Source organism: Saccopteryx bilineata, chromosome 1, assembly GCF_036850765.1.
Source record: "Saccopteryx bilineata isolate mSacBil1 chromosome 1, mSacBil1_pri_phased_curated, whole genome shotgun sequence".
Classification (NCBI taxonomy): Eukaryota; Metazoa; Chordata; class Mammalia; order Chiroptera; family Emballonuridae; genus Saccopteryx; species Saccopteryx bilineata.
Genome location: NC_089490.1, coordinates 355,827,405 through 355,852,293, shown reverse-complemented (window position 1 = coordinate 355,852,293; position 24,889 = coordinate 355,827,405).

The following is a 24,889-nucleotide window of genomic DNA, read 5'->3' as shown; positions in this document are numbered from 1 at the left end:
AGGAAATAATAGCATAAACACATCATCTTTATTATATGCGGCTTAAGTGTCTGTTTGTCGCCGATAGCTTATTGGTTGCTTGCGTAACTGTACTAGCCAATGGGGTAAAGTTGTCACGGCTGAACGCAAATTGAGCGGGTCAGGGGGAAGGTGAACATTTGTTTGCATTGGCAATCATCTGTTTTACATAAAAACTACGTCTTAACGTAATTTCTTTTAAGAATGCCTCCTAGAAAAAACAGCACTGAAGAGGAGAGAAAAGGAGCTAAAGCTGCACAAAAACGGCTTTCTCTACAAAAAGAAACCACTGAGCAGAGAAAGACAAGGCTTGCTTCAGTTGCAGAGCAAATGCGTCTTTCTTGGCAAAATGAGACTGATGAGCATAGAGAAACAAGGCTTGCCTCAGATGCAAGACAAAAAAACCTGTCTCGAAAAAATGAGTCCCTTGAACAAAGGCAGGAGAGAAATGCAAAAAAACAACAGAGTAATGCTGACCGAAACGCAAAAAGGATTAAAACAGTTTCAAACGGAGAAACTTTAATTTTTGAGCATTCCCAATAAGTCTCAGGGCCAAACGCTTAAGCGTGTTGGCATTTTTTTTACCTGAGCCTGCATTTGGACATGGTCAACTTTATGTTGCCTGTTCAAGAGTTCGTGAAAGAACAGACGTAAAATTAAAAATAATTGATGGTCCTCTGCAAGGCGAGCTTAAAAATGATGGAAAGATCTACACAAGAAATGTTGTGTACAAAGAGATCTTTGACATGTGAATTAACATTTTATTATTTAAATCACCTTTATTTATTGAGCTAGCGGTGGCTCTTAAGTAATGTACCGCCAGTGGTTTCCTTCATTGCACTCTACTTTAAGCAATTAAGCAAGTAGAAGGGGGAAACCCTGTGGGGCAGTAAGCATAGGAGCGTCCTTGCTGCCTGCCCTGGGTAATTCAGTTTGAATTAGCAGACACCTTTGCACAAATCATTTTAATTACAATTTATAATATCTAGAACAGCAGTCATTTAGTATGACCGCTGGGCTTTCTAGTTTTATAATATAAAGACAAATACCCAAAGAAACATTGAAAAGTGGAAAAAAGTTGTCTTTGGGCTGTGAAAAGGAATGAGGCAGAACACGACTGTTTTTCATTATACATTTTTTTAGTGATATTGAAGTATTAAAATATTTTTCAATATTTTAATGAATATCTTCAGTGAAATATTTTAAAATTTCATTCACTTTTACATAGATAAAAATAAAAGCATACAAACCTGTTCCAATAGTTTTATTTCTATGTATATATTCTAAGGTGATAATTACAGATATGGGCAAAGATTTATATGCAATAATAATTGAAGGATTATTTATTTGGAAGCAAAATCTGGCAACAATGTAAATGACTGCAATAATTTTTTTTTAATTCTTTTTATTTTATTTATTTATTTATTTATTTATTTACAGGGACAGAGAGAGAGTCAGAGAGAGGAATAGACAGGGACAGATAGGCAGGAACGGAAAGAGATGAGAAGCATCAACCATCAGTTTTTCATTGCGACACTTTAGTTGTTCATTGATTGCTTTCTCACATGTGCCTTGACCGCGGGCCTTCAGCAGACCGAGTAACCCCTTGCTGGAGCCAGTGAACTTGGGTCCAAGCTGGTGAACTTTATTTTTGCTCAAGACAGATGAGCCTGCACTCAAGCTGGCGACCTTGGGGTCTCGAACCTGGGTCTTCCGCATCCCAGTCCGATGCTCTATCCACTGCGCCACCACCTGGTCAGGCAACTGCAATAATTTTTTAAAACTCTGTTACATTTATATCATGTTTTTTAAAATCACATTTTTAGGAATTATTTCATTTCATAGCACAATGCTAATTTTTAAATGAGTGAAAATAAAACCAGAATGTCAAAGTACATATACTGATAGTAAACAGACTGGAAGGAAGTACTTCAGAATGGTTATGGTGTTTACCTCTGGGGATTAGGATGATAGAGTTAAGAGGTGCCAGTTGGGTTCTCTAGGAAACAAATGCTGAATTAGGAATAAAACCTGTTTATTGGGGCCTGACCAGGTGGTGGCGCAGTGGATAGAGCGTTGGACTGGGATGCGGAAGGATCCAGGTTCGAGACCCCAAGGTCGCCAGCTTGAGCGCGGGCTCATCTGGTTTGAGCAAAAAGCTCACCGGCTTGAACCCAAGGTCCCTGGCTCCAGCAAGGGGTTACTCGGTCTGCTGAAGGCCCACGGTCAAGGCACATATGAAAAAGCAATCAATGAACAACTAAGAAGTCGCAACGCGCGCAACAAGAAACTAATGATTGAAAAAAAAAAAAACAACTAAAAAAACCTGTTTATTGGGGAGTTACATCTATGAAAAGAAAAAAGAGAAAGCAGGACTGGGCAGATGGAGTGGTCAGCCTCAACCCCAAGTCTCTGCCATCTCAGCAGGGAGCTTTGGAACAAAAAATTCCTACTGGAGGTGTTTGGGTGGAAATAGCCAGGCCTTTGTCCCACCTTCCACACCCAGTGAGTGACTGGCTAAGAAGTTGAGGATGATCAAGAGATTAACTGCAGAAGGTTGTCAGCTGACCATACTCCCTTGCAGCTGGGAAGTAAGTTCTTTCCTGAGGGGGAATCTGACCCAGTGTAGCTCTCTATCTGCAACAAAAGGTGATTTTTTTTTTTTTTTACAGAGACAGAGAGTGAGTCAGAGAGAGGGATAGACAGGGACAGACAGACAGGAATGAAGAGAGATGAGAAGCATCAATCATTAGTTTTAAATTGCGCGTTGCAACACCTTAGTTGTTCATTGATTGCTTTCTCTTATGTGCCTTGACCGCAGGCCTTCAGCAGACCAAGTAACCCTTTGCTCAAGCCAGCGACCTTGGGTTCAAGCTGGTGAGCTTTGCTCAAACCAGATGAGCCCACGCTCAAGCTGGCGACCACGGAGTCTCGAACCTGGGTCCTCTGCATCCCAGTCCGATGCTCTATCCACTGTACCACCACCTGATCAGGCAAAAGTTGATTTCTTAAATATCTATTTTGTATATTTTTTGTACTCTCCTACTTTTACACCAAATTTGCCATATTTTATAATAAAATTTAAAAATAATAAGTACACTCCAAATGACAGTCCAGAAAGGATCTCCTGAGGGAAAGTACATACGCTTTAGAGCATTGATTTCTTTTATTTTTTTGCTATTTTAATTGTTCAGAAGTTGTTGCTGTCCGTTTTTGGCTTGCAGGCTATATATTACAAATAGTTTAGGTTACCAGAGCTGAGTCCCAGTACCTCATTTATATAATGAGGAAATCTTACCTCACTATAATTATGAAAATGATATTCCTCTTGATTAATTCTATTATTCACTCAACAAACACTGTTTTCCATATACGTGTTAAACTACAGTGCAAGGCACTTTGCTGGATGTAGAAGTTAGTGAGATGTTGATCACACATTTATAAAGCTCACAGAGTAGCAGATGAAATGTCATGCACTTAATAATATGTTAAAAATGTATGTGCCCTTCGAATTTTAGTTTTGCAAGATGAAAAGAGTTCTGAAGATAGGTTGCAAAGCAATGATTACATTTAACACTATATGAACTATAACATACATTGAACCATAACACTACATTGAACTATATACTGTAAAATGGTTAAGATGGGCCATTCTAGCACCTGGGGCAGAGGCCATGGAGCCATCCATCCTTGGCGCCAGGGTCAGCTTTGCTCCAGTGGAGCCTTGGCTGCGGGAGGGAAAGAGAGAAAGAGAAAGGAGAGGAGGAAGGAGAGGTAGGTGGGCGCTTCTCCTGTGTGCCCTGACCAGGAATAAACCCGGGACTTCCACATGCTGGGCCGACGCTCTACCACTGAACCAACCGGCCAGGGTAACAACGCTTTTTTAAAACAAAAACCTCAGAGGCAAATGTGGAAATGATAGAAATAGTATTAATGCATTCCAGGACATCAGCCTGAAGACATTACATACTAAAGTGTGTTCCCAAACCTTTTTTTTAGAAAATCTTAATTTTTTTTTTTTTTGCATTTTTCTGAAGCTGGAAACAGGGAGAGACAGTCAGACAGACTCCCGCATGCGCCCGACCGGGATCCACCCGGCACGCCCACCAGGGGCGAAGCTCTGCCCACCAGGGGGCGATGCTCTGCCCATCCTGGGCGTCGCCATGTTGCGACCAGAGCCACTCTAGCGCCTGAGGCAGAGGCCACAGAGCCATCCCCAGCGCCCGGGCCATCTTTGCTCCAATGGAGCCTTGGCTGCAGGAGGGGAAGAGAGAGACAGAGAGGAAGGCGCGGCGGAGGGGTGGAGAAGCAAATGGGTGCTTCTCCTATGTGCCCTGGCCGGGAATCGAACCCGGGTCCTCTGCACGCTAGGCCGACGCTCTACTGCTGAGCCAACCGGCCAGGGCGAAAATCTTAATTTTTATAAAGGAAAGGAAAGTAAAAATAAAATGGTTAAGATGGTAAATTTTGTTATGTGTATTTAACCACAACTTAAAAAAAAAACTCTTTATATATACCCTATACAGTAGCAATTACACTTCTGGGTATATATCCTAAAGCAAATCCCACTCATGTGTACAAAGAAAAAAGTGTGAAGATATCTTCTGAAGCATTGTTTATAATAGCAAAAAGGTGGAAGCAGCCTACATTTTTACCTGAGAGGAATGAATAAATAAAATGTAGCATATTCGTATATTAACCTGAATTGGTCTCAAAAACAATTTTGAATGACAAAAGCAAGATGCAAAATGAGTCTGACCTGTGGTGGCACAGTGGATAAAACGTCAATCTGGAGCGCTGATGTTGTTGGTTCAAAACCCTGGGCTAGCCCATTCAAGGCACATATGAGAAGCAACTACCACGAGTTGACATTTCTTATTACTCCCCATCTTTTCCTCTCTCTCCTCTCTCTAAAATCAATAAATAAAAATTTTTTAAAAGATGCAAAATGTTACATATATCGTGATACCATTCATGTAAATGTAAGAGCACACACAACATCACAATCGATTGGTGATAGATACATGTTTGTATGCAAATAAAATGATAAGGATTGGAATGGAAGGACACACACCCAACTCATGGTAGCAGTTGCCACTGAATATTGAGAGGGGAAATGAGACTGAGTGGGAGAGTGTGTGGTTAAAGGAGACTTAAAGTTTCACTTCTTTTAAAAATATCGAAGCAAATATGAAATTGTTAAAATTGGCCATTCTGGGTGGTGGGAATATGTGTGATTTTTATTTCATTTATTATAATATTTTGTATTTTAAATTTTGAGTTTTAAACAACTGATGAGTAAAGCAAATTATGCACACATAAGGATAGCTTATGTGGGGAATTCAGAATGGAGAGACATTATCATAGATAGGGTGGGAAAGAGAGGGGGTCAGGAAAGGTATTAGAAATGAAACTTCAAGGATAGAGTAAATGCAAATAGATGAGAAGGGAAATGTGGAGTTGTGGTCCAGGCAGAGTGCAGCATAAAAGAGGCATGGAAACAGGAAGCAAGGAACTCTTAAGTAGCTCAGTTTAGCTGGACCAGGAGATACCTGATGATAAATATTGATAGCAGAAAGCAAAATCTGAGAGGTGGTTGCAGACCCATCCAAAAGGAGACTTCTATGAGAAAACAAAGAACTTCAGTCTGTTCTGTAGATAGTGGCTTGTCATTTAGGGTTTTGGAGTTGGGATAACAGGATCAGAACAGGAAGATTAATGTGGTCATAAAATAGTTTGAGCCTGACCAGGTAGTGGTGCAGTGGGTAGAGCATCGGACTGGGACGCGAAGGACCCAGGTTCGAGACCCCGAGGTCGCCAGCTTGAGCGCAGGCTCATCTGGTTTGAGCACGGCTCATCAGCTTGAGCCCAAGGTAGCTGGCTTGAGCAAAGGTTCACTCAGTCTGCTGTAGCCCCCCAGTCAAGGCACATATGAAAAAGCAATCAATGAACAACTAAGGTGACGCAATGAAGAATTGATGCTTCTCTCTCCTTTCCTATCTGTCTGTCCTTCTGTCCCTCTCTCTAACTCTCTCTCTCTCTCTCTCTCTCTCTCTCTCTCTCTCTCACACACACACACACACACACACACACACACACATACAGTGTGTCCGTAAAGTCATGATGCACTTTTGACCGGTCACAGAAAACCAACAAAAGATGATAGAGGCCCTGGCCGGTTGGCTCAGTGGTAGAGCGTTGGCCTGGCGTGCAGAAGTCCCGGGTTCGATTCTCGGCCAGGGCACACAGGAGAAGCGCCCATCTGCTTCTCCACCCCTTCCCCTCTCCTTCCTCTCTGTCTCTCTCTTCCCCTCCCGCAGCCAAAGCTCCATTGGAGCAAAGATGGCTGGGGTGCTGGGGATGGCTCCTTGGCCTCTGCCCCAGGCGCTAGAGTGGCTCTGGTCGCCGCAGAGCGACACCCCGGAGGGGCAGAGCATCGCCCCCTGGTGGGCGTGCCGGGTGGATCCCCGCCGGGCGCATGCGGGAGTTTGTCTGACTGTCTCTCCCCGTTTGCAGCTTCAGAAAAATTAAAAAAAAAAAAAAAAAGATGATAGAAGTGTGAAGTCTGCACCAATAAAAGGAAAACTCTTTCAGTTGCATACCTATTCAGTGCAGCTTGATGTGGGCTCACGCACAGATTTTTTAGGGCTCCTTAGGTAGCTATCCCATATAGCCTCTACAGACTCATCACTGACTGATAGCCTACTGCCTACCAGAACCTGGTTTCTCCACCAAACTGCCAGTTTCCTTCAATTGCTTATCCCACCGAGTAATGTTATTCCTATGTGGTGGCGCTTCGTTATAAACACGCCGATATTCACGTTGCACTTTGGTCACGAATTCGAATTTAGCGAGCCACAGAACACACTGAACTTTCCTCTGTACCGTCCACATCTCGCCTGGCATGGCCGTGGGCTGCTCCTCTGTATACACGGTGTTACGTCATCGTCTGCGCATGCGCACATGCTGCCACATCATCCTACAGAAACTGGGAGGGTTTTCCTTTTATTTGGTGTGGATTTCACATTTCTATCGTCTCTTGTTGCTTTCCTGTGAACGGTCAAAAGTGCACCATGACTTTACGGACACACTGTATATATGATAATTTGAAACACAGAGGACTAGAAGCAGAGAAAACAGCTAGAGGAAATGGTTGTTAAAGTCCAAAGGAGGGATGAATACAAGTCCTCCCCCCATGCATGCGTATGCGTGTGTGTGTGTGTGTGTGTGTGTGTGTGTGTGTGTGTGTTTTAACAGCTTTACTGATCCTGAGGACCTTGTGACACACAGAGATAATAATCTCTGAAATAGTGTTTCTGCCTGAGGGCTGATGTTTTCCAAACATTTTCTTGTTCCTACACACCGCTAAGGGGAATAACATGCTCTGCTCAGTTGTAGTGGTTCACTACCAGGAACAACTGGTCAGTGGGCATTTTGAAAGAGGATTCAAGTGATTTTCTCATCAATCATAACTTTCATCTTGTACAAACACTGTCCACAAATGTTTCAAAGGTTCCCATTGCCTGGCTCTATTCAAAGATTCTGTTCTCTGAGAATAAAATAGAGGCCACAATCTTCAGCACATCCCCTACGCCAGGTCCCCCATCTCTAACTTTAGCTCCTTTTACTGTATGGATTCTATAATCCAGCCAGGCTGATGTGCTCTGTAATTCCATAGACAGAGCCATACACTTTCTCTTCCCACTCCCTGCTCATTTTCTTTCTGGGATACTCTTTCTCCCATTCTCTGTTTATCAAAAATTCTGTTCATTCTAGAGCCGAGATTCCACTTCTTCCACGAAGACATTTTTGATCACCTCAGAAGAAATGATCTCCTTCCTTTGAAGGTTTCGACAAACATGGCAATTTATGCTGTCCCCCCCAACATTGTGTCTCTTCCTCTATTTAGATTTTTAAAATTTATTGATTTGAGAGAGAGACACACAGATGGACAAACAGACAGACAGACATAGACAGACACAGGAAGGAAAAGAGACACAGGGAGGAGAGAGAGTGAGAAGCTTCAACTCATAGTTGCAGCACCTTAGTTGTTCATTGATTGCTTTCTCATATGTGCTTTGACTGGGGGGCTCCAGCCAAGCCAGTGACCCCTTACTCAAGCCAGCAACTTTGGACTCAAACCAGTGACCATGAGATCATGTCTACTATCCCATGCTCAAGCCAGTGACTCTGCATTCAAACTGGTGAGCTTGCACTCAAGCCTGCGACCTCAGGGATTCAAACCTGGACCTCAACATTCCAGGTCAATGCTTTATCCACTGTACCACCATCCATCAGGCTACTTAGATTTTGACTCTCTGGTAGTAGTGACTAAGTTTTACTGCTTTTGTTTTTGTTGTTTTAACCCCTCTAGAATATACTAGCCTAAGGTCTTTGTAGGTTGAGGTGTTTGATAATGAAAATAACTACTATTTTTTCACTTTTTTTTTTTTTTTCATTTTTCTGAAGCTGGAAACAGGGAGAGACAGTCAGACAGACTCCCGCATGCGCCCCACCGGGATCCACCCGGCACGCCCACCAGGGGTGATGCTCTGCCCACCAGGGGCGATGCTCTGCCCATCCTGGGCGTCACCATGTTGCGACCAGAGCCACTCTAGCGCCTGAGGCAGAGGCCACAGAGCCATCCCCAGTGCCCGGGCCATCTTTGCTCAAATGGAGCCTTGGCTGCGGGAGGGGGAGAGAGAGACAGAGAGGAAAGCGCGGCGGAGGGGTGGAGAAGCAAATGGGCGCTTCTCCTGTGTGCCCTGGCCGGGAATCGAACCCGGGTCCTCCGCACTCTATAACTACTATTTTTTGAAAGTCTTTTAGTGTCAGGCACCATTATATCAATTTCTTATAATAACCCTAAGGCATAAGGTGTGTTATTCCTGTTTTACAAAAGAAGAAACAGCCTGACCAGGCAGTGGCACAGTGGATAGAGCGTCAGACTGGGATGTGGAGGACCCAAGTTCGAGACCCCGAGGTCACCAGCTTGAGCGTGGGCTCATCTGTTTTGAGCAAAGCTCACCAGCTTGGACCCAAGGTCACTGGCTTGAGCAAGGTCTGCTGAAGGCCCATGGTCAAGGCATATATGAGAAAGCAATCAATGAACAACTAAGGTGTTGCAATGAAAAACTGATGATTGATGCTTCTCATCTCTCTCCATTCCTGTCTGTCTGTCCCTCTCTCTGACTCTCTCTCTATCTCTGTTAAAAAAAAAAAAAAAAAAAAGAAGAAGAAAAAGAAAAACAGACTCAGAGATATAAATTAACATGCCCAATATATATCTCTTGTTCAAGTCAGCAACCTTGGGCTCAAGCCAGTGACCTAGAGAAGAGAAGGTTTAAGATGTGAACAGGGATTTGACTGGCTAAGAAACTTGTATTTTTATTGCATTATGCTGCTGTTCTTATGTAATAGTTTAATGAATCAAAGAATACATTTCTGAGCCCATTTTTTTCAACTTGCTTTCTGTGGTTTATTTCTTCCCTGGAGGTTTAACCAGCTGGTAAAGCAGAAAGAAATACCAGTCAGTCTTTTTTTGCCAACTGTAAGTTTCAAGTAATGGAAATCCAACTCATGCTGACTTACACAATAAAAGTAAATACATTGGTTAATAAACCACACAGTCCAATGATGGATTGTTGGTTTTAAAATTGTATCAATGTTGTGGCAAATTTGCCTCCATCTTTCAGTTTTGTTTAACTTTTTTTTTTTTTTGAATAACAAAAGGCTTTATTGAGTACAGAGTATGCATCCCGCCCAGCCCGAGGAAAGATGGAGGCCAGGGAAGTCGCAAGGAGTGACCCGTGTGAGAGATATTTAAAGGGTTCCTCTAGGGAAGTCGGGCTAATATGATGTAGTGAAATTTCACTGGCTGGCAGATGGTCACTGTTTTCCAAAGGGTTCCTGGGAAGTTTCTTTTGGCGCTCTTGGTTGTGGGCGGTCCCAGACAAAGTTCAAGGGTCTGGGCTCCCCACGTGACCATCCCCCATTATCCACTGACCTTACATTCTGACTTTTTGTATTAAATAGAAGAGGGGCGCTGTTTATTCGTCTGGCTACTTCCTGCTGGTTAGGGACATTGTGGGAAGGAGAAGATCGGAAGGTGGTAGCTTTGAGGGGTGTCAGGAGGAACATCTGTGTGGCCGTGAGCTGAGAAACTTCACGTGGATGCAGTCCCACTAGTTGCAGCATACCCTGGGTTCTCCGAGTCCAGGCCGTGTCCTAGGAGTTTGAGCAATGCACCCACCTGGCTGGATTGGCCTTCCCATTTGGGTGGCTTGTCCTCCACGTAGAGGTGCTGAAGAAAAACTGCACCGTGCATCAAAGTGGGTGGAACATCGAAAATCCTGGTTCTTTCTCGGAGTGAAGGGGAGAGGAGCAGTCCTTGCAGACTTCTAACTCCTCCCGGGTTTCAGCATCAAAATGTAAGGTTTTTTCCCTGCCGAGGAAGAAGGAAGGGGCCAGAGCCCGAAGTGTGGAATAACAAAAGGCTTTATTGAGTACAGAGCATGCATCCCGCCTGGCGAGGTTCCCTGGCCCCAAGGAAAGATGGAGGCCAGGGAAGTCGCAGTTTTCCTTTGAGTTGACTTCATTTTCAGACAGGCTCTCCCTGTGTGATGACAAAGATGGCCACCAGCAGCTCCAGGTTACATTCTACCAAATTATTAACCCTAGAAGAGAGTGACTCTCTTCTGATAGCTCCAATAACATTCCCAGGTAAGACTGTCTTTTGTCCCAGCTTGGGTCACATCCCTGAAACAATCACTGTGTCCAAAGGGTGTTGTGTTGCTCTAATTGGTCCAGGCCAAACCTGATATTTGGGTCAACCCTACTAGAACTCTATAGATTGAGAATGAGAAAGAAAAAAAATTGTAGTAACATAGCAGAAGAAATGTTGGAGAGGCAAGTTGGATATTCATTACACATACATTCACTGAACTAGGACTCAACACTCCAGGTTGACTAAGCCTGAGTAGAGACTGCAGGTGTCTCTATGATCTGTCCTCAAAGGGCTCACTACACAGGGCTGTGCTTTTCCTGGTTTGGTCTCAAAGATCACACCATTCTCAAAGCAGTTTTATAATAAAACACTCAATTCACGGGAAATGGTCCATGCCTGGCTTGAGTCCTATGGTGGCCTAGGGCCAACTAAGAAAAAAAGACTGGGACCCTGGCCGGTTGGCTCAGCAGTAGAGCGTCGGCCTGGCTTGCGGGGGACCCGGGTTCGATTTCCAGCCAGGGCACATAGGAGAAGCACCCATTTGCTTCTCCACACCCCCGCCCCCTCCTCTCTGTCTCTCTCCCCCTACCGCAGCCAAGGCTCCATTGGAGCAAAGATGGCCCGGGCGCTGGGGATGGCTCCTTGGCCTCTGCTCCAGGCGCTAGAGTGGCTCTGGTCACAGCAGAGTGACGCCCCAGAGGGGCAGAGCATCGCCCCCTGGTGGGCAGAGCGTCGCCCCTGGTGGGCGTGCCGGGTGGATCCCGGTCGGGCGCATGGGGAGTCTGTCTGACTGTCTCTCCCCGTTTCCAGCTTCAGAAAAATACAAAAAAAAAAAAAAAAAAAAAAAAGACTGGGATCTGATACCACAGGAGGACACAGTGTCAATGATAGTAGCACTAGGGCAAGCCAAATCTGCAACTGGGAGGTTTTATCACAGAGTGACAAATATCCAGCTGTAGCATAGGTAAGCAGTTAGTAACTGGGGCCAAATGGCATGTCTTAATGTCTGGGAGACAGAGAGTTCTGAGATAGGACATATTCAGGGTTTCAGATAAATAGATAAGAGGACTAAAGTTCAGAGACATTCTAGTCCCAAGGAGCGGGAACTAAACGGAGCAGGCATGCCCTGTTTGTTGCAGATGAATCAGAGCACTGGGCAAGAGTGAATCTAAGACACTAGTCTGAACTCCATGACCGGGTTTAGAATCCAAGGCAGAGCTGAGCTTCAAGAGTGAGACTGGAGGTCAGTTATCTAGTAGGATTGAAACGTAAGTCAAACAAATATCAACCTTGATAAGAAATCCTAGAATGAGGGACTGAAGTGGCATAAACGTCTCCTGCCTCTGCACAGGATTATGGCCAGTGACTAAGTCATAACTGAGCCTACAGGTACTACTGGATGGCCTTAGAAAAGGGGAAGACAGGACACAGAGGCTGGTCCCACAACAGGGTCTAACAAACTAAAAAATGTAAGGGGCATGTGTTTGCTCAATGGAATGCATAACCGAATAAAAAGTTGAATTAAAAATATTTCAGCTGGACTGTATTAAGAAGCAAAGAGAACTGGGAAAGAAAGAGATGCAATTGTAACAGGATTTTAAATGAAGTTTCCTTATTTTCTGTTTCAGAGCTCAGCATAATTGGAGGCAAGTTACGCCACATTATAAGGACATGTGTCAGATCATTTATGCGTGACTTGTTCAAGAGGTGGCCCCCAAATTGATTCTGAAACCTGTAGACTCTTACCCACTTTGGGCCTAGGAAAAGAGAATCAAAGAGAGGAAGTTTAAAAAGTGAGAATTTCTCTGAGGAGAGCTATCAAAGCGCTGTGGTTTTCTTATTCTTCAGTCAAGGTAAGGTAAAGAGTGGGGACTTGCCAGGAGGAGAGACAAACTAACATCTTAAGGTGAGTGTGTGCTATGGAAGAAATGCCATTAGGTGGCTAGAAACTAGAGCAAAGTATAGTGAGAGAGTTCTAAGGACAATCTGACTGAGATCCGAGTCCCCTGAGTGGTGGGATAGAGAGACTGATGTCTTATCTCACCTGAGAGCTAGGTGAAAAGCTGGCAGGGGGACCAAACGTGTGTGTGTGTGTGTGTGTGTGTGTGTGTGTGTGTGTGTGGTGGTGGTGGTGGAGGGGGCAGGAGCGGGGTGGTTATTAAGGGGTTAGGAAGGGAGAGCTGATGGAGTGATTTTGAAAGACAATAGTAGCCTGACCAGGCGGTGGCGCAGTGGATAGAGCATTAGACTGGGATGCAGAGGACCCAGGTTCGAAACCCCGAGGTTGTCAGCTTGAGTGCGGGCTCCTCTGGTTTGAGAAAAGCTCACTAGCTTAGACCCAAAGTCGTTGACTCGAGCAAGGGGTTACTCACTCTGCTGAAGTCCCACGGTCAGGCACATATGAGAAAGCAATCAATGAACAACTAAGGTTTAACAACAAAAAACTGATAATTGGTGCTTCTCATCTCTCTCCATTCCTGTCTGTCCCTATCTATCCCTCTCTCTGACTCTCTCTCTCTGTCTCTGTAAAATAAATAAATAAATAAATAAATAAACCAAAAGAAAAAAGAAAAAAATTTAAAAAACAAAAAAAATTAAAAAAATAAAAGTTAAAAAAAAAGAAAGACAATAGTAAGAATGAAAATAGTTTGTTCTTTTGGATAAATGGTAATAAGGAAGGAAAAGTCAGGCCCCCTACCCCTTGTCCCTGAGGAGGAAGAAACAAGAAGAATGAAAGGGGCCCTGGACGGTTGGCTCAATGGTAGAGCGTCGGCCTGGCGTGTGGGAGTCCCGGGTTTGATTCCCGGCCAGGGTACATAGGAGAAGCGCCCATCTGCTTCTCCACCCCTCCCCCTCTCCTTCCTCTCTCTCTCTCTTCCCCTCCCGCAGCCAAGGCTCCATTGGAGCAAAGTTTGCCCAGGCGCTGAGAGTGGCTCTGTGGCCTCTGCCTCAGGCTCTAGAATGGCTCTGATTGCGGCAGAGCGATGGCCCAGATGGGCAGAGCATCGCCCCCTGGTGGGCATGCCGGGTGGATCCCAGTCGGGTGCATGCGGGAGTCTGTCTGACTGCCTCCCCATTTCCAACTTCAGAAAAAAAAAAAAGAAGAAGAATGCAAGGGAAGGGAGGCTGCAGGGGTAGCTGAGTCAACCAGTTATGGATTAACTATTTCCTATAGTTCTCTGAAAGGGTGCCTAGGGCCACTTATTACACAGAGCAAAGAAGATAGAACTTATCTGAAAACCCCTTTTTTTTCTTAAAAGCTTTTAAGAAACTATGTTTACATACCTTAATTTAAAAATTCTGCCTGGCCCGAGGTGGCGCAGTGGGTAAAGAGTAGACCTAGAATGCTGAGGTCACAGGTTCAAAACTCTGGGTTTGCCTGGTCAAGGCACATATGGGAATTGATGCTTCCTGCCCCCTCCCTGCCCTTCTCTCTCCCTCTTTCTCCCTTTCTCTCTCTCTCTCTCTCTTCTCTAAGGTGAACAAATTAAAATTAAAAAAAAGTTCCAACACATATCCTCTGAACCAGGGGTCCCCAAACTTTTTACACAGGGGGCCAGTTCACTGTCCCTCAGACCATTGGAGGGCCGGACTATAAAAAAGACTATAAACAAATCCCTATGCACACTGCACATATCTTATTTTAAAGTAAAAAAACAAAATGGGAACAAATACAATATTTAAAACAAAGAACAAGTAAATTTAAATCAACAAACTGACCAATATTTCAATGGGAACTATGCTCCTCTCACTGACCACCAATGAAAGAGGTGCCCCTTCCAGAAGTGTGGCAGGGGCTGGATAAATGGCCCAGGGGGCTGCATGCGGCCCGCAGGCCATAGTTTGGGGACCCCTGCTCTGAACCCACCTAAACTCACCCTCCCATCCTGCAGTCATGAGAGTGACATAGACAAAGGGATCACAAGCCCCTTTCATGAAAACCTGTAAAGGTATATAACCTGTAAGAAAATAAACTTCGGGGAGCATGTGTCTTTGGAGCTACTAGTTCTGCGTGCTCCACCGGCTTTTAATAAATTCTCTTTTACTCTAGTAAAGTTATCTGAGTGTCTGTCCTCCACTGGGTCGCTTCCTGCTACAGTAAGAAGCCTGAATTCTCCTTCTGTATCTGCCAAAAATTAGCTGTGCTGGTGTAAAACTGCTGGAGCCTGACCAGGCGGTGGCGCAGTGGATAGAGCATTGGACTGGGATGTGGAAGGACCCAGGTTCGAGACCCCGAGGTCGCCAACTTGAGGGCGGGCTCATCTGGCTTGAGCAAAAGCTTACCAGCTTGGAATGAGGATCACTGGCCTCCAGCAAGGGGTTACTCAGTCTGCTGATGGCCCATGGTCAAGGTACATATGAGAAAGCAATCAATGAACAACTAAGAAGTCGTAACGCGCAACAAAAAACTAATGATTGATGCTTCTCAACTGTCTCCATTCCTGTCTGTCTGTCCCTGTCTATCCCTCTGACTCTCTCTCTGTCTCTGTAAAAAAATAAATAAATAAAAATTTAAAAGCAGTTTCTTTAAAATAAATAAATATATATATATACACATACTGCTGGATCCCTCAGGTCTCCCTTTTTTCTTCTATAAAAGGAAGAATTAGATTAGACTGTTTTTAAGGTAACTTGAAGGGTCTTCTATGAGTGTCTCTTTTTTCCCTTTTTAATTTAGATATTAAATTTAATGGTGTGACACTGATCAATAGGAGTACAAGGTTTCAGGTGAACAACTTCCTAATTCTAGGGGTCTTCTCAGATGAGCTGTGACTCATGATGGGTGATTAGGGTATATATACATTTCATTATAGTAAGCCCTAGTAATTCAGGTCTCAAGGGTATAGGAGGGGAGATAGTGAGGCAGATTCCCGCAAGTGCCCTGACTGACCAGGATCTACCTGATAACCCTGATGCTCACAACTGCAACCGAGCTATTTTTAGCACTTGAGGATGATGCGCTGGCACCAAACAAGCTATCTTCAGCACCAGGGCCAAAGTTAGAGCCAATGGAGCCACTGGCTGCAGGAGGAGAAATGGGAGAGAAAAGTGAGGGGGAAAGAGAAGTAAATGGTTGCTTCTCATGTGTACCTTGACCAGGAATCCAACCGGGGACATCTATATGCAGGGCCTTACTCTATCCACTGAGCCAGTCAGCCACGGCCTACTTCTTCTCTTAATAAGTATTTAAAGAAGGGCCTGACCTGTGGTGGCGCAGGGGATAAAAGCATCGACCTGGAAATGCCGAGGTCGCCGGTTCAAAACCCTGGGCTTGCCTGGTCAAGGCACATATGGGAGTTGATGCTTCCAGCTCCTCCCCCTTCTCTCTCTGTCTCTCCTCTCTGTCTATCTCTGTCTCTCCCTCTCCTCTCTAAAATGAATAAATAAATAAATTAAAAAAAAAAAAAAAAAGTATTTAAAGAAGGAAATATTTTTATTTTATTTTTTTTCAGAGGCAGAGATAGACAGGGACAGACAGACAGGAACAGAGAGAGATGAGAAGCATCAATCATCAGTTTCTCGTTGTGCGTTGCGACTTCTTAGTTGTTCATTGATTGCTTTCTCACATGTGCCTTGACCGTGGGCCTTCAGCAGACCGAGTAACCCCCTGCTGGAGCCAGCAACCTTGGGTCCAAGCTGGTGAGCTGTTTGCTCAAACCAGATGAGTCTGCGCTCAAGCTGGCGACCTCGGGGTCTCGAACCTGGGTCCTTCTGCATCCCAGTCCGACGCTCTATCCACTGCGCCACCACCTGGTCAGGCTTAATAAGTATTTAAAAGACAAACTAATGAAAAAAAAATTTTAAAGAAAAAGTCATCCATAATACCACTAACCTGACACAATTTAGTGTATTTTATAGCATATTCCTTTCCAAATCTTGACCACTATCTGGAGTATTTGATTCAGTTGCAATCTCTAACATGTACTTTTTATGTTCTTATAGCACAGCAGTTCAATAAATTGTGTATGACCAAGAGGTTTGAAAGCTGGGGGTAATTCCAATTATTGCACAATAATATCAGAAACGCTGGTCTTTGATAATACAGTTTTTTGGGGCACAGAGCTACTCTGGTGTGCCTTCTGTTCCTCTTTCTCCCCTCCCCCTCTGCTCTTACTTCCTGATCTTTCATCAACAACAGGAACTCAAGAGGCCCAGTAGAACTAAGCCACAGCAGCCTCTGATCTATACAATATTCACTTTGAGGCTGCATTTTGAGGTTAGAAATGCCAGGCGATCCACTTGGCAGACATTGCAGAAGCCCCTAAAATCACAGAGGAAACCAAAGTCAAGAGGAGGTGAAGCACAAACTGGTGATTGTGCTGTTGTTAGACAAGATTGAGATGTTCACACTCAATCAGCAAGGTGATGACACTCCACCTGCCTTATTGCCAACCCTGTGTCTTAATCAACTGTAACCTCAATCTTATTGACAGGAACACACCAAGTACAGCCCCAACAAAATGAAGCTTTTTGGAGAAGTCTTTGCACATTTTCATTTAGGCAGAGACAGAGATGGTTCAGACGGGACCTGGAGATACTGTCCCTTACAACTTAGTTTGGTATTGTGGAAGCATAAAGAGCAAGGTGAGAGGTAAAGGGTGATGAGGATAGAGAAGCAGGTAGGTAGAGATTGGTCCATGGAGTCCCTGGAACATGCGGGGGGAGGCGTAACCTTATAGCGTTTGCAGCAGGGATGTGCCATATTCATTTCTGTGTTTTAGAAAGATTACTCCAGTAGCAATGTGAGGAATGATTTTAAAGGGACAATACTGGAAGCTGAGGCCTGAGATTATTATAATAGTTTGGTTAAGACATTAAAATTTCTAGAAAAGCATAGGATGTCATCCTTAGAAGAGAAAAAAGGGACAAAATGCATTAGAAAATAAAAAATATATACTATCTCTTTAGAGAGTTCCATAGGTAAAATACCTTTCTTTGTCTCTGAGGTTATCTTTTTTGAAATGGGGGGGGGTGTGAATTTAACATTTAAGAAAAATATGTGTTTATATATTTTATCTGATTACAAAAGCAATTCATACTAGTTGTAAAAATTTCAAACAATTGAGAAATATTTAACTTAGGAAGTAAAAATCTTGCACAATCCACCCTTTACCCCTAAGGTAACAGTTGTTACTAGTAAGATACTTTCCTCACAGTAAGAAATTCTACTCTTAAAAAAGAAAAAGAAAGAAATTCTACTCTTACCAAATGACTTGAAATGACTCACAACCCTGTCTCAAAAGGCAAATAAATGCTCAGGTCTCCTGAAGAGGAGTAAAATGATGAGATTATTTAGAGGAGGAAAAGTATACAGCAATAACTGGGTGAAAAAGATAAAATGTATAAGGACCTGATTAATTCCCAATCATATTTTCTGCTCAGGGGATCATTTGCCTGAAACTATCCAGGGTGTTTGACTAAATGGGTGGGTGGTGTTGACTTCAGTAGAATAAGTGAGCTCTAGAAGTTTACCTTCCTTCTTGGTTAACTGTTTATGTTTTGCTTTTTTTGTTTTGAAAAAATAAAGTGCTGTCCTTGTGGAAAGAAGGGCAGGCCCCGCCTTCCCTGAGAAGAAAGAAATGAAAAGAATATAAGAAAAAGGAGCCAGCTGGGATAACCAAGTCAGCCAGTGATAAATTATCTATATCCCATAGTTACAATACAAAACAAGAACAGCAAGGTCTGTATGTAACTATGGCCAGAGATCTGGAAACCCCTTCCCCCTTGTTTACCCCATTGAAACTTTCCCTCCCCTCCCTTGAGTCCTAGGAAACCTCAAATAAAGAAATCACATGAACATTGCTTAGATGTAAAGGTATATAACCTGTAAGAAAATCAACTTCTGCCTGACCAGGCTATGACGCAGTGGATAGAGCGTCGGACTGGAATGTGGAGGACCCAGGTTCGAGACCCCGAGGTTGCTAGCTTGAGCACGAGCTAGTCTGGTTTGAGCAAAGCTCATCAGCTTGAGCCCAAGGTCGCTGCTTGAGCAAGGGGTTACTCAGTCTGCTGTAGCCCCTGGGGTCAAGGCACATATGAGAAAGCAATCAATGAACAACTAAGGAACCACAAGGAAGAATTGATGTTTCTCATCTCTCTCACTTCCTGTCTATCTGTCCCTCTCTCTGACTCTCTCTGTCTCCCCCCCCCCCCCCGCCACCACACACACACACACACACACACACAAAATCAACTTCGAGGAGCTCGTGTTTTGGAGCTACAAACCTCACGTGCTCCGCTGGCTTAATAAAGTCTCCTTCCTTTAATAATTGAGTTATCTGAGTGTCTATCCTCCGTCGGGTTGTTTCCTGCAACAGATTTTGGTGCATTGGCCGGAAAGCAAGGAGGAGAGACAGCCACATTTGGTAGACTTCAGGTACCCCACAAGGGAGCCCCCAAACCGTCCTGTAGACCTGCCTGCTAAGTGTGCACCGCACTGGGAATTTTCCCATGTGGACATCTCACAGGGCGGAAAGAGGAATTCCCATCTGTCGGTCCCAGTAAGATTCAGATGACAAAGGAACGGGAACAGAGGCGCATCTAAAGCACGGTAAGGCATACTTGGCAAGGGTAGCTAGCTGAGGTCCTGCCCTACTGGGCAGAAGGGAGGCCTGATCACTCTCTGTGGAGTCACTAACCACCCTCCATAGGTTAAGAGCGGTGACTGTGCACTTTCCACTGGTTGTGGGGAACAGGCCCCATGGGGTTAGGAGTGGTGACTCATCACCCTCCACTGGTGTGTGGGAGGTTGTGTGAAAGAGAGTGAGTGCAGAGTGAATGAGACGGATACCGGGAGAGGGTTCCGACTCTCTTCCACAGGGCCAAAGCTAATGTTGGGTCCCGATCCGAACCGCAGTTCTGTAGGGCACCTCATAGGGCTCAAAGGCAGAATTGCGTGCTGACGGTTTATATCAGCCTTCCATAAGCCAAGAAGGCCTGCCATTCCCGCGAGGGGAGCGGCCAGTGATGAACTGAAGTGAGTGGCGTCCCCTCCAAGTTTCCCCTCCCTTTATTCTTTCTTGTGGCGTGACTGTTGTCTGTCGTGGGAGGAATGGGAGGTTCACAGGGAAAACCCACTCCTTTAGCCATGATAGTCAAGAGTTTTTAGAAAGGGTTCTCGGGATTATGGGGTTACTATGTCCCCAGGGAAATTGAGGACCTTGTATGAGTTAGAATGACCCACTTTTGGGGTAGGGTGGCCATCAGAAGAAAGCTTGGATAAGTCTGTTGTACAGAAGGTGTGGCAGGTAGTCACTAGAAATCCAGGCCACCCTGACCAGTTTCCCTACATAGACTCGGCTTACACTAGTTATGAACCCACCCACTTGGCTTAGAGGTCAGGCTTCTACAGTACTGGTAGCTAAGGCAGGGAAGCATTCCACCAGACCCAGAGAGCCACTGCAGCAGCCAAAGCCAGAAATTTTAACCCTGAGTGAACCAGAAGAAGCAGAAACTCTAGCTCCTCTACTGTATGTACCAGAGAGGCTCTACCTGTCCATACCTGACTCTGTCCACCCCAGAGACTGCCACTGACCCAGGCCTGTCATCGCCAGATATATCAGGTCCCAGCATAAGCTCACCCGAGCCTGAGCCGGAGGTGACTCTCACTGCACCACCAGAATCAGGCCCAGGTTCTCCCCCCTTAGCTGGGAGGTTATGCTCAGAAACAATGCCTGGTATGCAGATGCCTCTGAGTGGAGTAAGAAACACAGTAATAAATGAACAAGGGAATATAGTAGAATGGCAAGTGCTGGTGTATCAACCTTTCATCACCATCAACCTCCTCAATTGGAAGCACCACACTCCCTCTTATACAGAAAAGCCTCAGGCCCTAATAGATCTCATGCAATCCATATTCCAGACCCACAATCCTATGTGGGCAGACTGCTATCAATTGCTCCTCACTCTGTTCAACACAGAGGAAGGATGCTGGATAATGCAGGCAGCAACTAAATGGCTAGAGGAGAATGCTCCTGAGGAGCACCAGAACCTCAGGAATATGCAAGGGTCCAGATGCCAGGAGAGGATCCTAAGTGGAACCTGAATAAAGAGGAGGGCTTGAGACGGCTCAGGAGATATAGATAGGCGCTTCTCCAAGGCCTATGGTAGGGAGGCCAGAAGACCACTAATATCAACAAGGTGGCAGAGGCTTTGCAGAGGAAGGATGAAAGTCCGGGTGACTTTCATGAGATTGTGTGAAACCTACAGAATGTATACTCCTTTTGACCCAGAGAGTCTAGAGAATCAAAGAATGATTAATATGGCCTTTGTCAGCCAGAGTGCAGGAGATATACATATAAAAAAAAACAAGCCTGACCAGGTGGTGGTGCAGTGGATAGAGCCTCAGACTGGGAGGCAGAGGACCCAGGTTTGAGACCCCGAGGTCGCCAGCTTGAGCACGGGTTCATCTGGCTTGAGCAAAAACAGCTCACCAGCTTGGACCCAAGGTTGCTGGCTCGAGTGAGGGGTTACTCAGTCTGCTGAAGGCCCGTGGTCAAGGCACATATGAGAAAGCAATCAATGAACAACTAAAGTGTCAAAACGAAAAACTGATGATTGCTGCTTCTCATCTCTCTCCGTTTCTGTCTGTCCCTATCTATCTGTCCCTATCTATCCCTCTCTCTGACTCTCTGTCCCTATATTTAAAAAAAAACAAAAAAAAACAACTCCAGAAATTAGAAGGCTTTGCGGGAATGAATATATCCCAGGTCCTAGAAGTAGCCAATAATGTCTATGTGAACAGGGAGATTACAAGCAGAAAGGAAATTGAGCGCTGAATGCAGAAAAAGGCGGAATTTATAGCCACAGCTCTTTAGCAGAAGGGAAAAGGAAAATCTCCCCTGTTCGAAAACGGAAAGAAGACAGGCAAGGGCAAGAAAGGGCAGTCAGGCAGAGCTCCCCTGTGAGGTGATCAGTGTGCCACCTGCCGGAGAACCAGTCATTGGAAAAATGAATGTCCCAACCGGGACAAGGGGGAGGCGTACTTGCCAGCTGCCTTCCAAGGGGAAGGCACACTGTTCAACATAGCTGGGGAGTCCCTCTCAGGCTGAGGGCGACCAGACTCAGGGACCCCCACTGAGTCTACGGTCAGCATGGAGGTAGGGGGCCAGAAGATAGACTTCCTGTTTGATACAGGGGCTGAACACTCAGTGGTGACCCAGCCAGTAGCGCCACTCTCCACCCATAGAGTGGATATTATAGGAGCTACAGGAACACAGGCTGAACAGGCGTTCTTTCTGCTCTGTAAATGTACAATAGGAGGTCAAGAAGTTATACATCAGTTTTTATATATGCCTGACTGTCCAGTGCCCCTAGTAGGACTCAATCTGCTGAGCAAATTAAGGGCTATACTATATCTTTTACTGACAACGGCCAGCTGGATTTACAGGTGCCTAAGCCCAGTCTTGTTCTAACTCTAACCGTCCCCAGAGAGGAAGAGTGGAGGATTTTTGCTGCCACATCTGGGAAGAACTCCAAGCCAAAAACTATTTAAAAAATACACTGGAGTCTGGGCTGAAGGGACCCCCCGCCCCCCGGGGCTGACAATAAATCAAGTGCCAGTGCAGACAGAGTTAAAACCTGGGGCACTGCCTGTCAGCCAGAAACAATACCCGATTCCTAGGGAGACCTTGGAAGGAAGGGATCCAGGTGCATTTACAAAGACTCAAAGAGTACAAAATTGTTATCCCATGCCAATCACCCTGAAATACTCCTTTGCTTCCTGTCAGAAAACTGGGGACCAATGATTATCGGCCAGTACAGGATTTGAGGGTCATAAATGAGGCAGCAGTGACTCTGCACCCGACAGAACCAAATCCTTATACCCTCCTAAGCCTCCTCCCTGCTCAAGTCTCATGGTTCACTTGCTTGGACTTAAAAGATGCCTTGTTTAGTATAAGACTGGCTCCTGAAAGCCGGAAGCTGTTTGCCTTCCAATGGGAGGACCTAGCCACAGGGGCTAGTTAGGTGCAGTATACCTGGACTAGGCTCCCACAAGGGTTCAAGAACTCTCCTACCACCTTTAAGGAAGGCCTCGCTTGGGACCTCTAGAGGTTTCCTGCACAGGACATTGGATGTGTCCTCCTCAGTACGCAGAAGACCTGTTGCTAGGTCATGAGACTCTCCAAGGATGTGCTCAAGGAACGGATGAGCTTCTACCTCATCTAGAGAAGAATGGATACAAGGTCTCAAAGATGAAGGCCCAGATCTGCCAAAGGCAAGTAAAATACTTGAGATTCATTCTCCAACAAGGGGAAAGGAGGCTAGGGGTAGAACGGAAACAGGTTATTCAGAACATCCCAGTCCCCACCACGAGGAGACAAGTCAGAGTGTTCCTGGGTGCAGTAGGATTCTGCCATTTGTGGATCCCCAACTTTGCAGTATTGGCCAAACCCCTCTATGAGGTCTCAAAGGAGGGAGAAAAGGAGCCCATGGACTGGGGTCAGAACAGGACTGTTCCTTTCAGACTCTTAAAAAGGAATTACAAGTTGCACCAGCACTAGGTCTTCCTAACCTAGCAAAAACCTTTTGTGCTGTATGTCTCAGAGAGGAGCAAGATAGCAGTGGGTGTATTAACCTGGGATTTGGGGTCATGGTCTTGACCAGTAGCCTACCACTCCAAGCAACTAGATGGGGTTGCAAAGGGCTGGCCACCATGCTTGAGAGCCCTAGCAGCCACTGCCGTGCTGGTACAAGAGGCAGACAAACTGACTTTAGGACAAGACTTAAAGTGTGGGTGCTACATGTAGTAGTGACTCTGATGAACGCCAAAGGACATCACTGGCTCACTAATGCCCGCCTCACTAAGTACCAGAGCTTATTATGTGAAAACCCAAGACTAGTAATAGAGGTGTATACCACTTTAAATCCAGCAACACTGCTCCCAGTGAATGAGGGAAAGCCGCAGCACAGTTGCTTGGAAGTACTTGATGCAGTATACTCCAGCAGGACAGACTTACTGGATCAGCCCCTAAGGGAGCCTGACTAGGAGCTGTATGTGGATGGAAGCAGTTCCATCAACTCAAGGGGAGAAAGGCAGGCAGGGTATGCCCTAGTGACTCTAATAGAGACTGTAGAGGCACAGCCTCTACCCCAAGGCACTTCAGCTCAGCGGGCAGAACTGATTGCCCTGACTCGAGCATTAGAGCTCAGTGAAAGGGAGAGAGTGAATATCTTTACAGGTTTCCATTTTGCCTTTCTCATTCTCCAAGTACATGAGACAATTTACAAAGAGAGAGGACTCTTAACTGCTGGCAGCAAAGAACTTAAATATCCAGGAGAAATTCTCCAGCTGCTGGAAGCAGTCTGGAAGCCAAAACAAGTAGCAGTGATCCACTGCCGAGGACACCAGAAGGGAGGAACGGAAAAGCCCAGGGAAATGCCGGAGCAGATGCAGAGGCGAAGGGGGCTTCTACCCTGCCTTACCTCAAGGATACTATAGCCTCTCTCATCCCGTGGGCCCCAGAACTTGTACCCAGATATTCAGAGGGAGAGAAAAGGTGGACAGAGAAAGAAGCCAAAGAATTAAAGGATGGCTGGATACAACTGCCAGATGGTAGAGTTGTTGTTCCTCACCTGTTAGGGCCAGCAGTAGTCCAGGCTTTGCATGCTGCCACCCATCTGGGACAAGAAAACACAGAAAAACTGCTAGGGAGATATTTCTATATCCCTCTTTTGGGAACCCTAGCTAAGAAAGTCAGCCTATGCTGCTCAACCTGCCATCGGAATAATGCAAAACAAGGACCTTCAGTAACCCCAGTATTCAGTCTTACGGGGCAGCCCCTTTTGAGGATATACAGGTGGACTTCACCGAGATGCCCAAGAGTCAAAGTTACTAGGACCTGTTGGTGTTAGTGTGCCCCTACTCATGATGGGTAGAAACCTACCCCACTTGGACTGAAAAGGCTAGAGAAGTAATAAGGGCATTGCTTAGAGAAGTAATTCCAAGGTTTGGACTGCCACTTCAGATAGGCTCCCACAATGGCCCAGCCTTTGTGGCTAAGGTAGTACAAGGAACAGCTCAAGCATTGGACATCATCTAGAAGCTTCATGCAGCATACAGACCTCAGAGCTCAGGAAAGGTGGAATACATGAATAGGACTCTGAAGTGAGGGCTTAGCAAATTATGTCAGGAAATAGGTCTTA